Consider the following 14,183-nt stretch of genomic DNA (forward strand, 5'->3'; position numbering starts at 1 on the left):
TTTTGAATAAAAAGAATGCTTATATTTTAATTTTCTTCGTGGAAAAGTGCCATAATTTTTCCCCTACAACAAATAAACCTTTACGTAATAAACAAATATTACTAAAATTTAATTTCGGGTTTTATGTTAATTATTCATTTTTTATTATTAATATTTAATAAATTATTTAAACAATTAGAATGACTTCTATCTAAATTAAGAAATTATTAATAAATTGATATATTTTTTAATCTATTGATAAATTTTGATAATACATAAATAATAATTTGTATACGTAATTATAATATTAAAAAAAAGAGAAATATTTAAGTTTATTTTTTAACTTCTTTATTTTATTTTTAATCGTTTTGAAAATAGCTTCAGAGACAATAGTCTTTGAACCTATTTTCATTATATCACGTTTTTTTCTTATTTATAAAAAAAAAACTTGTCACTTCATAACAAAAAACATGAATTACTTACACGTCTATATTATTATAATATAATTTAATATATAACTCGTGTAATTAAGTTTTTATACTTTAACTATAATAGCTTATATTTAAGTTTATAAGCACTAACCTAAAAATAAACCATTGTAGAACTTTATTATTATAATCTGCATAACTACAGGTAATTACATTAGAACTACACAGTTTCTAAATATAATCTTTTATACATTTATTTTATTTTATTTTTTACTAATTCTGCTCTGAAAGTTCTAATTTTCCCTCTTGTAACTTGGAGATTTTTATTTTTGTTTTTTTTTCGCATATTAATTTAAATTTATTAAGCTTCATTGCTTCTAAAATATCTATCAATTATAAGAAACTGGATGATCTACAAAGTCTAATTTTATTGTAAGTTTTATAAAAAAAATTAGATAATAAATTAAAGAATTAATAAGTTAACTCGATGATTTTTACATGTCTTTAGTTTCTGTATAATCCAACATTAAAGAGAATTATTATAAATTTACTTTAGAAATTAACGAAGTATTAAATTATTAAAATTTTCTAAAGTTAATTACACGCGTAAAGAATTGAAATAGCTTTATAATTATAGAAATAATTTTAACATTAGTCTCATTAGAAATAAAATGGAGTCGTCTTATTTTTTGGTTTTAGACGAAACTACGTTAAATCGATTCTTAAATTTGCCTATATTTAAAATTATAAAAGTTTGAGTCGTATTCTAATATTCTACTATAAGAACGGATAAGATGGAATACTTTTAGTGACGTCATCAGTAATTGAAACTACATATCACGTGACGAGCAGGTCATTAGGCGAGGGATCGATTGGTTGCCCGCATCGAGCCTTGTGCAGTAAAGCATGCCAGAACAGGCTGTCAGCGCCAGGAAAAACTTCGGCCTGTTCCTTTCTTCTTATATCTCTTCTCTTTCTGGTATGCTGGTACTGGAAACTGACTCGGTAGTTGCACGTGGCTGTACTTCACTCTGCATGGTGCTGATTTTTGTATTTTCTCCGAATTTTTTCTTTTTTTCCTTTATAGAAAAGAGCTATTTCGATTTGTTATGGCTGATAACTTTTTTGTACATTGTCCAAATAAAAAAAAAGAAAAACAGTTCTATGATTAAGAACGGTGACATTGTTTTTTTTTACCTCCCTTTAAATAAGTATAAAACAGGAAACTTTTAATTATATCTAGTATATAGGAATTATTTATACCTTTATTAATTTTTATGATATTAAATAAAAAAAAAATATTAAAACAGTCGTTTTTATCTGAATTTTTTTAAAACTTATGATCACGTCGTTTTTAATTTTTCTTTCTGTTCTTTGCGACTTTAACACGTTGCACCTGGTTTAGTTTCGAAGATTGTATGTAGTCTTAAAAAAATCATTAATCGTATTTTAAATAAATTATATATTCGGAAGTTTAATCCAATTAAAAATTCTTCAATAATCGGTTTTTCTAAGATTAATATTCCAGGTTCATAGCGTGTTTTTAATACTCTCTGTCATTAAAAAGTTGGACAGAAGAAATATTTTAATAGGATAAAAAATTTATTTTTAATAAAGCTTAAAATTTTTTAAATCGCTTATAAATTAAAATTTTGAAAAAAAAATTTATATAAATATATTAATAAATTTCGTTAATAATTATTATTTATTCGATTATTTTATATAATTTTGGTTAAACAATAATAAATTAACATTTTTTAAAAAAGAATTTATTGTTTTTAAATTAAAATTTACATAGTCCTACATATTTAAGCCTCTTAAGTAAGCTGTAAACTTCACAAATAAACGTATTAATTTGCAATATTTGTAAGCTTCAGGCTATAGAGTGATTAGAGTTATCTAATTCCGTATTTCATGTCGCGAATTTTTAAAGAGAAATCATTGTCCGATAAAATTTCCTGGATGTCATTAACACCTTTCTAGTCAAATCACGAATAATTCATCAAAATTGACTTTAACAAATGTCCGCTTAATATAACTTCCATGCATTAATTACTGACAATTATTGCTCAAAATTGAAATGTTCTTTCGTCATATTTAGAATACAGATGATGTTTCATATATATATAAATGAAAAGTTCTTGATTTAATCGATCATTTTTAGGTATTAACCATTCTAAGAATGATCGATTAAATCAAGAACTTTCACATATAGCCATATATATTAATTTCTTGTTAAAAAAAATAAATTTTCTGAATAAAATACCCTTCTGATACTAGTTTTTATTACAAATATTTTAAGAAAATTTTATTAAATTAATAAATAATTATTGTTATAAATTTTATGTAAAAATTCTTAATTTTTAAGAGATGTTTGTTCAATTAAAACAAATTTTTTTTAATTAGATTATTAGGTTTTACACGTGGAATTGTAAGCAATATGAATTGTTAGTTTTACTTTTTGTTACAGGGCCTTCCTTTGTAAGGTCTGTTGTATGTTCTAAACTATATTGTTTATATTTATGGCAAACATCTTAGCGTTAATTCATTAATTATTACTGCACGTATAGCCTACTTCTTGTAGAAAAATTCTAATTTATATGTAAGGTCGTTTACGTTATTAGTTAATTATTTCAAAATTATCAGCATAAAGTTGAAATCTTTTATTGGAATAAATGCAATAATAAGAATAATTCAAGTTTTAAAAAAATGATTGGAAAGGTTATTTAAATTTTTGATTTTACAAACAACTTTCTGAAATTTCTTACGAATCAAATGAAATTTATATTTTTACGCTTCAGCAAACATCCCGTCGTAATCTTCTTGTTGATATCTTTATTGTATCGTAGAAAATTAATTATTATAAATAACTCGCCTTTAACCGAATAAGTGATTTAAATATAAATTTAATCTGGAAGATATCTAAATAGGAAGTTGGCAGCATATGATTTAAGCAGAGAATTTATATCAGTTGATCTAATTATGTTATTCGAGTAGAATTATCAAGAGACAATGAAAAGTAGAGTAGAGAAGAAGAAATAGTTAATTAATCTTTGATGTAAGAAGGCCAAAGCGTGAAGGAAAAATTGAAAGCTGGCTGCGCAGATCCGAAGCAATTGACTCCATGCATTTTCTATTCGCGTTAAGGAGAGTAGAGTGAGGTTGCACAATCTTCCTTTCCTTTCGACCGAACTGTGTAAACAGACTTGCGAGATTATTTCGACGGTTAAGTTATCCAGTTTGGTGCTTTTCTCATTACAACGTCTTTCAGAGAAATCTGCAAGGTGCGCGCTTCCGCATTATCGTTCGCCTCCGAATACAATAGGAAGGTATTTATAGGGAGGCTATGTCAATGTTTACCTGGCATGTATAAAGAAGGTAAAAATGCCCAAGGCATCGTTGACGCTAGTTATCACATAATAACACAACTGTCTGTAATAATACTTTAACGTAATTAGATTAAGGTAGGAGAACAAATAATGTGGCCATGTTGATTCAGCGGCTCTTTCTTGTCCTTATGGAAATTCCATCTGGTTACTCTTGCGAAATTCTCGGTTTTTATCTCTGGTAGCCTTCGGGCTTATATCCTCTTATTAATGTGTCGCTCTGTACCGTCGACAGAATTAAATTAACAACGAAACTTTATGTAATACATGTTGAGGTCATCTAAGAAAGTAAATACGACCTTGCATGTATATGACCGAAAATGCTTCAGAAAAGTACCTCATCTGAAATTGTAAAACTACTTACTACTCGATACATTTCTTTTTTGGATTTAAGAAGAAACTGCTTCTGTTCAATGGAATCTCTCAACTATTATTTACTAAGTAGGAATATTTTCATTCAACTAACGAAAATAGCCAATTTTTTTTCTTTAACCTATTTATGCTTACATTTTTCTTTCAAAAACACTAATCCTATTCAAAAGACAAAAAAGTTGTTCTTACTAATAGATATTTTTCTTATTCTTATAAATATTTTTTATTAAAGAATTGTATACTCGAGAATTTCTAGCTCACTTTTTACGAATAACATGTTTATTTTTAACTTATTGTTTTGGATAAAAATTTCCACTTTTCCAATAAACAAATGAAAAACTTTCAAGTAGAATCAGTAGAATTTTAAAGAATTTAAAAAATGATAACAAAATTATAATACACTGAACCTGTGTAAACCGGAATCGCACGATACCGAATGCTTTTTTCTTTTAGGCAGGTTCCGTTTTGGACAGGTTTTACTGTATAATATTTTTATATATTTGATTAACTAAACGGACAGTTTAAATTCATACTTTTTATAAATTTTGATGATTTTTTTCAAATTCCAATTACAAACCAAATAAATGACTAATTCCCAGAACGTAGAAACTGTTAATAATTATCTTTTATAAGTTGATAACATTTAAAAACTGAAATAAATATTACTATTAACATTTTAATATAATATAATATATCGATGTTCTATTCCTTTCAATTATCTTTATATAAGAGCCTGTATTCTTTTTTTTTGTCGGAAAGACGAAGCTCTAAGCAGTTAGATTGACTTCCTTATTAATTTAAGTCTGCACTGATAGAAAAGAAGGTAGATTTATCGTAACTACAATGAATTTATACAACTATATAAAAAGTTTTTTTTTCCTGATCCCGAGTGCTTTTCCTAATATCTAATCTCGGATCAATATTCCGAGCCTTAAGCCCAAGCATTAGCCATTAGAGACACAGGATGACTTATTTATAATTGTGATGCGGGTACATCCCATAGCTTAAAAACATCATCAAACATTGATTGATATGAAGTCGACTGTCAATTCCACTTGATCTCTCGACTTAGAAATAAACAGTAATGGAATTGGAGGATACGATGTTTCTTACTTGAAATTAACTGTATTCACTTACATGATATTACATTTGATTTTTAAAAGTTTTCTTTAAGTGCACAATGACAATCAGCTTATTGATCTATAGCCTGAGATGTAACTAAAAAAAGTGATTTTTTAAAATTTTACTTCTAAGTTCTATTTTTAATGGAAATTTATATCTAACTTTACTATTTTGCGANAATTTGGTGATAAAATAATTTTAATCGATGACTAACTAAAGTTAATTTATTATTTTTGAAAAAAAAACATTTAATCGATATTTTAAATATAATTCTTTTAATGCTTCAAAATTGAATAGTATTATTATTTTTTAAATTAATAATAGAAAATCTGAAAGGAAAAAAAATGTGTGTTTGTTCTTTCAAAAATCAGGCTGAGATAATAGATTTTTGTTAGTGACCAAGTTAGAAATTAGCCAAAGTTTAGTTGAAAAACTTTGAATCAAGCCTAGTATTCGAAGTGGAACTCTCTTTCAGTCTTTTTTGAAGTATTTCGCATAAAGCTGTCCCGCCTAAGATAAATCAGTCATGGCAATGCTTAACGACCGCCTTTTACTTTTTTCAATTTTTTAAAATTGGAGTTTAATGCAAATTTGAAAAGGTCTTTGGTTCGCTGTAGAATGCACGAATGCATATAATAACTATTGCGCACCATACAGATTTCTTATGGCTAAATTCAAGGACTCTTCGATCGATTAACATTGAGATAGTTCTGGAATTAGCCGACCATCTCTTTCAGTCGAAGTTACTGCTGAACCATATCCATTGTGATATTATAAGTCATTTATCTGTGATTCTCTATTGAAATAAAAACAAAATAATGAATTTTTCAGATTGACGAGGCCAAAAACTTTTCTCTCTTTCTAAAAATTTTTAATAACAATTTAATTTTCACCGTTTAAAATCGACAAATAAATTACTAATTTTAATCGAATGAGAGCATCTCTTTCGAATAAAAAGATTTCTATCAAACATGAATGAATAAGACTTATAAATATAAATGAGCTTATTATGATATTAAATTTATATTAATTGATAAGTTTAAACGAAACTAATAATATATTATGAACCGAATTGTTGATTAATAAAATTTAAATACTTACGTAAACTTCCTTCTAATCCTTTTATTCTTTATAGAAGAGATTTATGAATAAAAAATAGGTTTATTGGATCATCTACATTTTATTTTCTTGCATATTTACTATTATATAGGGGAGCCAATATCGGAAGATGGCATAGTAAAAGTGTTTACTTAGTCAACATGTCTTATTCTGTAACAAAATCGAAATTCATAGCTGAGAACTAGAGCTTTGTTAACACATAATTTGCATTAATTATTATATACTCTTCGATCTAATTTCTTTAGAATATCTTTAAAATGGAGCATAAGCTACCTTTATTATAATCCAATTTCTAAACATTCGGCTATTTCGTAAAGTTAGAGAATATTCACCTTTTAAAACTAGAAGTTATGGATCATTTCGAGCGCTATTAAAGAAATAAATTGCTTTCTAGACAAACTTTAAAAGAAAAAAGTTCTAGACAAAAGAAGAATTAAAATAAAAATGAAACTAACTTATGAGCTAGATGATTGCTACAAACTTAAATATTTACAAGACAGAGGTTAATAGTATCTTAAAAATTTTAAGAGGTTTATATTTTAAATTTATTTAATTTTCTGAATACAAAATATAACTAAATAAAATAAACAAGTATAAGAAGAGAGTGCATGTTAAGTAATTCATAGTCATGGATAAGCTTCAGACAGTGAAATGAGATTAGAAACAGGTTTGTGGAGATGGATACAAAAATCTTCAAATTTTTAATGGAATATGAACGGAGAATGTAAAAAAATTTTTTTTGAATCTGTTAGAAAACATCAGATTGCTCCTCACGCTATGCTCGAAAATATTTTTATTCATATTTGTTTTTATCTGTGGATACAATTGCAAAAAATTTCACAACCAATGGAACAACAGAATCCTGCAACGCACTCATGAGACTGCATTCTGTAAGAAAACTCGTGTTGATGGATTTTGATCCCCCATATGTAAAAATTGGCTTGTCAATAACTTCGTTCATCCGATACGTTTCATATGAATTTATACTGTGAAAGGATTTTCAATTTTTTTTGCTCAAATAGAAAGAATAGTTTTAAATGAAATCACCAATAAAAAAAAGAATATTTAAACATTCTTTTATCGAATGAATATTATTACTGTTTTATATGTATATTATTTATTTATTTATGAAGTTTAATCCTTTTTCTCGTTTTTACGATTTAACGATACATTTTTGATTAAACATCACGAAAACCAAAATTTAATTTGAATTAATTCTAGATATTCAACAAACTTTTATAGGAGAAACGATAATGAAATTAAGCTTTATTTGATGAAAGACTAACCCTATTATCAATATCCTTCGTTGTTTTCTGGATATGAAAGCATTGAAAGGTGCCTTTACTCTTTCACAGGATTTTTTGGTCGTCGTCTAATTAATCCGAATCGGATTAAGTGTCGACTTTTCTAAATCGATTTTCTAGACAAACAATATCTTATTTTTTATTTATTTTTTGTCTTTAGGTTGTCTGTTTCTAAAATTTATTTCCATCAAAACTTAATTTAAATGGATATTTTCGGATTTTGACAAAATGTATAGAAGAGGACATCTGTGATTTAAAAACCATTAATTAATTAATGATGATAAAATTAAATCTAGAAATTAAAAGTAATTTTTATTTATAAAATTGTTCAAATTATAAGCTTGTCTAAAATTTAAAATGTATATTATTTATACCAAGAACAAGCTTTAAATTATTATCAGATTTAACGTCAGTATAGAAGAGCCATAGAAAAGAACGCCTTAAAGAGGGTGGGCAATTTATATCGAGACTCTTACAAAACATATTCTTAGCTTTAGTTGCGCAAGTATCAGTTCTCACTCCCAGAACCATTAGGTGAAGTGTGGCATTGTGTTAACTCAGCGTGTCCCTCGGAACGGCTCTGGCGTGCAACTATTTACCTGCTACCGAAGCTAATAATGGGGGTGTGGCAGAGCAAGCATTGTCGGCCGTAGTAGCGGAACGGTCCACAGTATCGGCCGAGTACCGATATCCCTAATTAGACTGTAATTACAGATTGCTATTAGTTCGACACGGGACAACACACACAACTGCACTTTAAATCTATGCTTTTCCATAATTCCCGGATATTCATGGACAAGACAGACTACAATATTCTTACCATCTGTTTATTTAATATATATTAAAAAAAAATTCGATTCGTGCTGTTTACGTTGATATCTTTCGAAACGTAACCATTTATTATATCTAAAAACATCAATCTCGTATCTTTAACACGAAATCCATTTTCTCAATATCCCTTTCATACATTTTACAATAAGATTTCTTTGGTATTCTTTAGAAAAAATTTACATATTCCTTTCTTTAATATCGAACAATTTTGTTGGAGCGCTTCTATACTCTAAATTATTCTGCGTTAAAAAATGTTCCAAGAGTCGCATGTGGGCGTTAACTGTCGCTCTTACCTTCACTTTACGCTTCCGAGCACACAATAAACGTTTCCTGTTCGAGTTAGCGACAGCAAAAGTAGGCTATTTCAAGTAGCGATTAAGTAAATAGCCGTGCGGTGCGATACGTGCAATAGGCCATTATTCGCGGTTAGACAATGCGAACAAAATTGACAACAAACAGTCCACGGGCGGACATAAGTGGGGCTGGCTTCCAAATAACTACTCAGCCGATTTGGCAAACATTAACTTTATTCTTTCTTCTCTATGAATATCTATGCTAATACACAAAAGTTATTATAACTGTATGATATTAAAACACAATATGAAATTAATACATTTGCAATACAAAACTATCTAATAATTATTATATTCCTTCTTTAAAGCATTCAAATATTTACTATAATTATTTCTGAATCATACAAAATAATCTAATAAACAATTAATTTGATTTAGTCTCTACACTTGAACACATTGTCTTAATTAAAATGGTTGCTCCTGAGTCTCAATTTGAAAAACTGTGATCTAAAATATTAATGTAATCCCTGGATCACAAATGTTTAAGCTTAAATATTGGGCACAAACGTTTACTACAGCAATTGTAACTTATATTTTGATTATGAGCGAAACAATTATACTAAATATATAATTATAATTCGCACGCAAATCAAATAAAGATAAAATTTAAATAATTTTTCTCTATTTTTATATCTCTTTAAACTGAACTACGGTTATTAATTTAATAAATTTTATTTATTATAAAATAGAATCTTGAAACTTTCAAATCAGAATTAGTTATGAAATGAAATCTAAATAACTTAAATAAGTTATTAATAATTAATATGTATATTTATAATATTGAGAATGTTTTTGAATGAATAATATTCTGTTTCAGATTTATAAGAGTATATCAAAGCTGGAAAAGTCCCCAAGGACAAGTTACAAAATAGGTAAGTTCGTCTGCAGTTTAAAGGTGTAGACATAAAACGCTAAAATTATTCAAAGGCGGAGGGAGAAATCGTGTTAATAGTGAGTGGCCGAGTATTCATTCTTAAATATTTTACAAAGCATGTGAATAGATGATGGCGAAAGCCTTTAATATTTAATCTTTCATCAAATAATAACTTATAATTAATAATTTTAATCACCGGCTTTGTTCAATTTCGAATGTTGTCTTTTTTTTTTCTCCCACCAATACTTTTAAATAGCCTCAAGACTTTTATAAAATCTACCAGACTATTTAAATTCGTCCATTATTTAATGCAAACGGATTTTTAATTAGAATTGTCTTATTTACTGAAATATAATAAATATTCATTGCTATTTATGTCAATATCAATATTAGATTTTGAATTAAAAAATAAACAGAGATTTTATTTGAAAGAAGAGAATCATTTGATCAAATATAATAATTTCATGTAATGTCGAACTTAAAATTTAGACTCTAATCAGTATTAAAGTGTCATTTATACGGATAAATATTAAATTATTAACTACAAATTTGAAGATTTTTTAAAAACTTATACCGGGTGATCGTAAAGTACACGTATTCAACGCTGTCTACAAAGATATTTAGCAGTTCAAACGCAACCAAATCTGGTATAGTGACATTTCAGAACATTTCCATAAAAATATAGCACCAAAACTCGCTATTATGGCAGTTTTGGCACTGCAAGCAACAAACATTTTATTTCTACATGACACTTATCCTATGCAGGAGATGTGATCCCCATTCTGAAGATGCAAAACTTTAAAGCGGAATACAGTGTGTGAAATTGATCCTCTGTGATGCTTCACACATGCAATGTAACAGTCTTTCAAAGCTGCCAAATTTTCAGCATGCCTTCTATAAACCACACTTTTTAAGTGCCTCACAAATGAAACTGCTATTTCGTTTCTTACAGCGCCAAAAATGCCATAGTTGCGAGTATTGGTATTAATTATATTTTTTACGGAAATATCTTCCGCATGTCCTGAAATGTCTCCATATCATATTTGGTTGCATTTGGACCGCTAAATATCTCTCTAGACAGTGTTGAATATACTTTAATTACAATCATCCGGTATTTAAATCACTAATAACTTTTTAAAATTAAAATGGATATTAATTTTGTAATGAATAAAACTTACATATACTCGAGAGTAAGTTAATTATTCCCCCCCTTTGCATCTGTATGTAAATATTAAGTAATTTTTTTTAAACATTTGCATTTTTTTAGTTTATTTAATAAATATAAAAATGACAATGTAAAATTTATTACATATAATAAAACAAATATCAGAAGTACAAAAAAATCTACATTGCTCTAGGCTCTTACCACTAATATGACTGTTATTATAGAAAATTATAACTTTTTCAACTCTTACAATCATATAGATCACTATTATTAAAAGGTTATTCCAAGATATAATTATTGTTTTTATTATTTAATTCTATAACTATAACAAAATGATAAAAATACTTCACTAAGATATTGAATAATAATGAGTCTAATAATTAGGAAATATTAATCATTTAAGAATCACAGAAATAAATAAATCATCGATTCGAGTAGATAGAACGTAGCTGTTTTAATTTATTGATGTATTCGAGTTATGACTGTATTGAAAATCAGGCCCTACAGGTTGAATCGATTTTTGTAATTAAAAAATCCCTAACAGAAAAATACTAAAACAAGGAGAAAAAACTGGGAATTACTGAAAAGGATGATTTATTTTTCTAAAATTCTAATTTAAAATGTATTTCTTTTTCGATTTAATTGAAGCGAGACGGCGATATTGGTAGACGAATCCGTTATTTTGCAGCATATCGTTCATTAGAAATAAGCTGCAAAATATGGCACCATGTCTTTAACATTCTTCTGAAAATATAATTAATTCAATATTCTGTAATTTAAAAATTAAGTTACGAAATTTTTTGCAAAATTTTAATAATTCTAGAGAGGCTAATATATTTAAATTCTTATTATACACGATAGAAGAATCATTGCAATTAATTGTAGCTAGAATATAATAATAATGTAACAGCTTGAGATTGATATAAAAACAACGGCAACTTAATTATCTTCTGTAATTTTTAAAATTCGTGTTCTATTTTTAAATAAGTGACTAAATGCCACAGAATCTGAATGAACAAAACAAAGAATATTGAATATAGTTTTATGCTTTTTGGTTTCAGGATATGTTAAATATTTATTTCTAAAATATTAACGAAAGTCATTTGACAGTAGAAATTAAAACTGATCTAAGCGAAAAAAAGGAAAAGGATCAGCGGGACTCGATTCAGATTCTTTGTACGAATGTAAAATTAATGTATTAATATTATCCAGTAAAGCAACTATAAATGAAATATTTAAAAGCTGTAAAATTCTCACCGAAATTCAATTGTATCTGTATTTAAATAATAAAAATAAATTCAGGTAAATGTCTCGAGAAAAGTATATTGCATGCGTGTACGAGCAGAAAGAGCGGGGTGCAATTGACTTACCAAATTCGAGCAAAAAAGAAAAAAGACAGAAAAGGCAAAGAGATTAACAAATTATCAGTGATGTCAAATTAAAATTTGGTAAGTTACTTGCGTTTTTATTTGTGAAAAATTTCGGGAAAGTGTTTGACTTTCCCCTCTACCTTTCTATCCGGTGTCATCATACGCTCTTGAATATAGAATAGGGAAAACTAATAATTTTGAATAAAAAAGTTAGATGAAAACATATCTTAGCAGATTAATTTAACATCTATTATATATTATGCTAATTTTAATCATGTCGTCGATAGACGACAACAAGTTTATCGAATAACAAATAGGCTATAGAGGATGCTTAATTTAGAATCTATATACAACATAAAATAACAAAATTTAAATCTGATAAACTTGGAATTAATTTTTCAGATATATTATAATGTAGTTTGCTATAAAAATCTAATGGAATCGATGTTAATATGTCATTTCAAAAAAAAAAAAAAAATCTGAAATTTTTGAAGCAAATTGTAGAAAATCTTGTAAGAGAATTTAATTAAGATTGAGAATTAAAAATTTTTGTATAGAGAAAATGTAATAAAATCGCTAGTAAAGTTGAAAGAACGTTATTTTTGGAAAAATAGATTTTATCACATAACCGTTTCCTAAAATGGGGAATAGGACATATTCAGTTATGCCGAGCATATTGAACTAGATTCCGAGTTTAGTGCTGACGGTTATGATTCGCCAGTTCTGTCCTTACATCATTTACATTTTTACTATTCGATTCTTTGGAAGAAAGCTTAAACAAATGTGCCAAATTCAATCTCTTCGATTTTTATATTTCGCTATAAAATTTTGCTTTTTTTAGAATCGTATGAGCTTACGAAATCCAAAACAATATTTTAATATTTTATTATATACTTTTTTTAAATAAATTAATTTGGCATTTACAAAATCTATATTCCTTTTTTCAATGACGCATGGCATTAGCTAAACAATTTAAGGTAGAGGGGGGGGAGAAAAGCTGATGAGATGCGATATGTGATTGAAAATTCTATTTAGATTCGAAGATTACGATAGAATCAGAGACAAGGAAAAATCGAATATAAGAAATATATTTTAGAATAAATTAAGACTGTATAAAAGAGTAGTCAGTTTATTAAAGATTATGAAATATGATTACGTATCGATAGATAAACATCTCTTATATATGTATGTATGTATATATAGCCTATATAAAGATAGTTTGGTCATAGTCTTTTACGAATGTTAAGCATATAAAATAATAGTATAATAAAAGACTGAATTAAAAATGGTATCAAATAAACAGAATGTTGAAGCGTCGTATTTATAATTAAATTATATTTGAAAATAATTACATTGCTTTTTTTTTTTTTACTCTTTCCACCCTACGGACACTAAGAAGTACTTTTTTTAAAGCCGTTGTGAGTTCGTCCAGGTCCCTACAATAGGGAAAGCCGGAAGTGAGGGACGAGATCCGACATATTCGGGACAGAGCACCCTAAAAAAATTCCTATAATTTTGATTGCCAGAATACGACCCTAGGTTCCCCAGAGTGAGTGGTAGGCTGTTTGTTGTCTTAACCGCCTCTGTTATTCGAACAGATAATTGTCATTAACAAATATAGGCTATAGGTAAAAAAGGAACTTCGAAAGCTTGGTACAATGGAGCCCCTTTTGCTTTTGATAGATATTTGAAGAATGAAAGCTTACTTTTTATATTTTATAATTATTTCGTTATTTTCAATTATTAAATCTTCTTATTTTTTATATTAACTTTTGTAAAATAGTTTTCTGAATTTATTTTTTAATATTCAAACTTTAAATATCATTATAATTAACCAGTATTAGTTTAAAACATGAACGGCGATGCTATAGAATACTTTT

At 27.2% G+C, this 14,183-nt stretch overlaps 1 protein-coding gene across 3 annotated transcripts in view; it reads left to right on the top strand.

Annotated features, from left to right (window-relative positions):
- LOC111618001 (protein Wnt-5b-like) overlaps positions 1-14,183 on the top strand; it is a 242,587-nt gene that overhangs the window by 128,725 nt on the left and 99,679 nt on the right. For all 3 annotated transcript variants that reach the window (XM_023359417.1, XM_023359415.1, XM_023359416.1), the window contains one exon: positions 9,712-9,766. The gene's annotated coding sequence lies outside the window, so the exon portion shown is untranslated. The remainder of the gene's footprint in view (positions 1-9,711; positions 9,767-14,183) is intronic.

Source organism: Centruroides sculpturatus, unplaced genomic scaffold, assembly GCF_000671375.1.
Source record: "Centruroides sculpturatus isolate CEXI.00-Female unplaced genomic scaffold, Cexi_2.0 scaffold36, whole genome shotgun sequence".
Lineage (NCBI taxonomy): Eukaryota > Metazoa > Arthropoda > Arachnida > Scorpiones > Buthidae > Centruroides > Centruroides sculpturatus.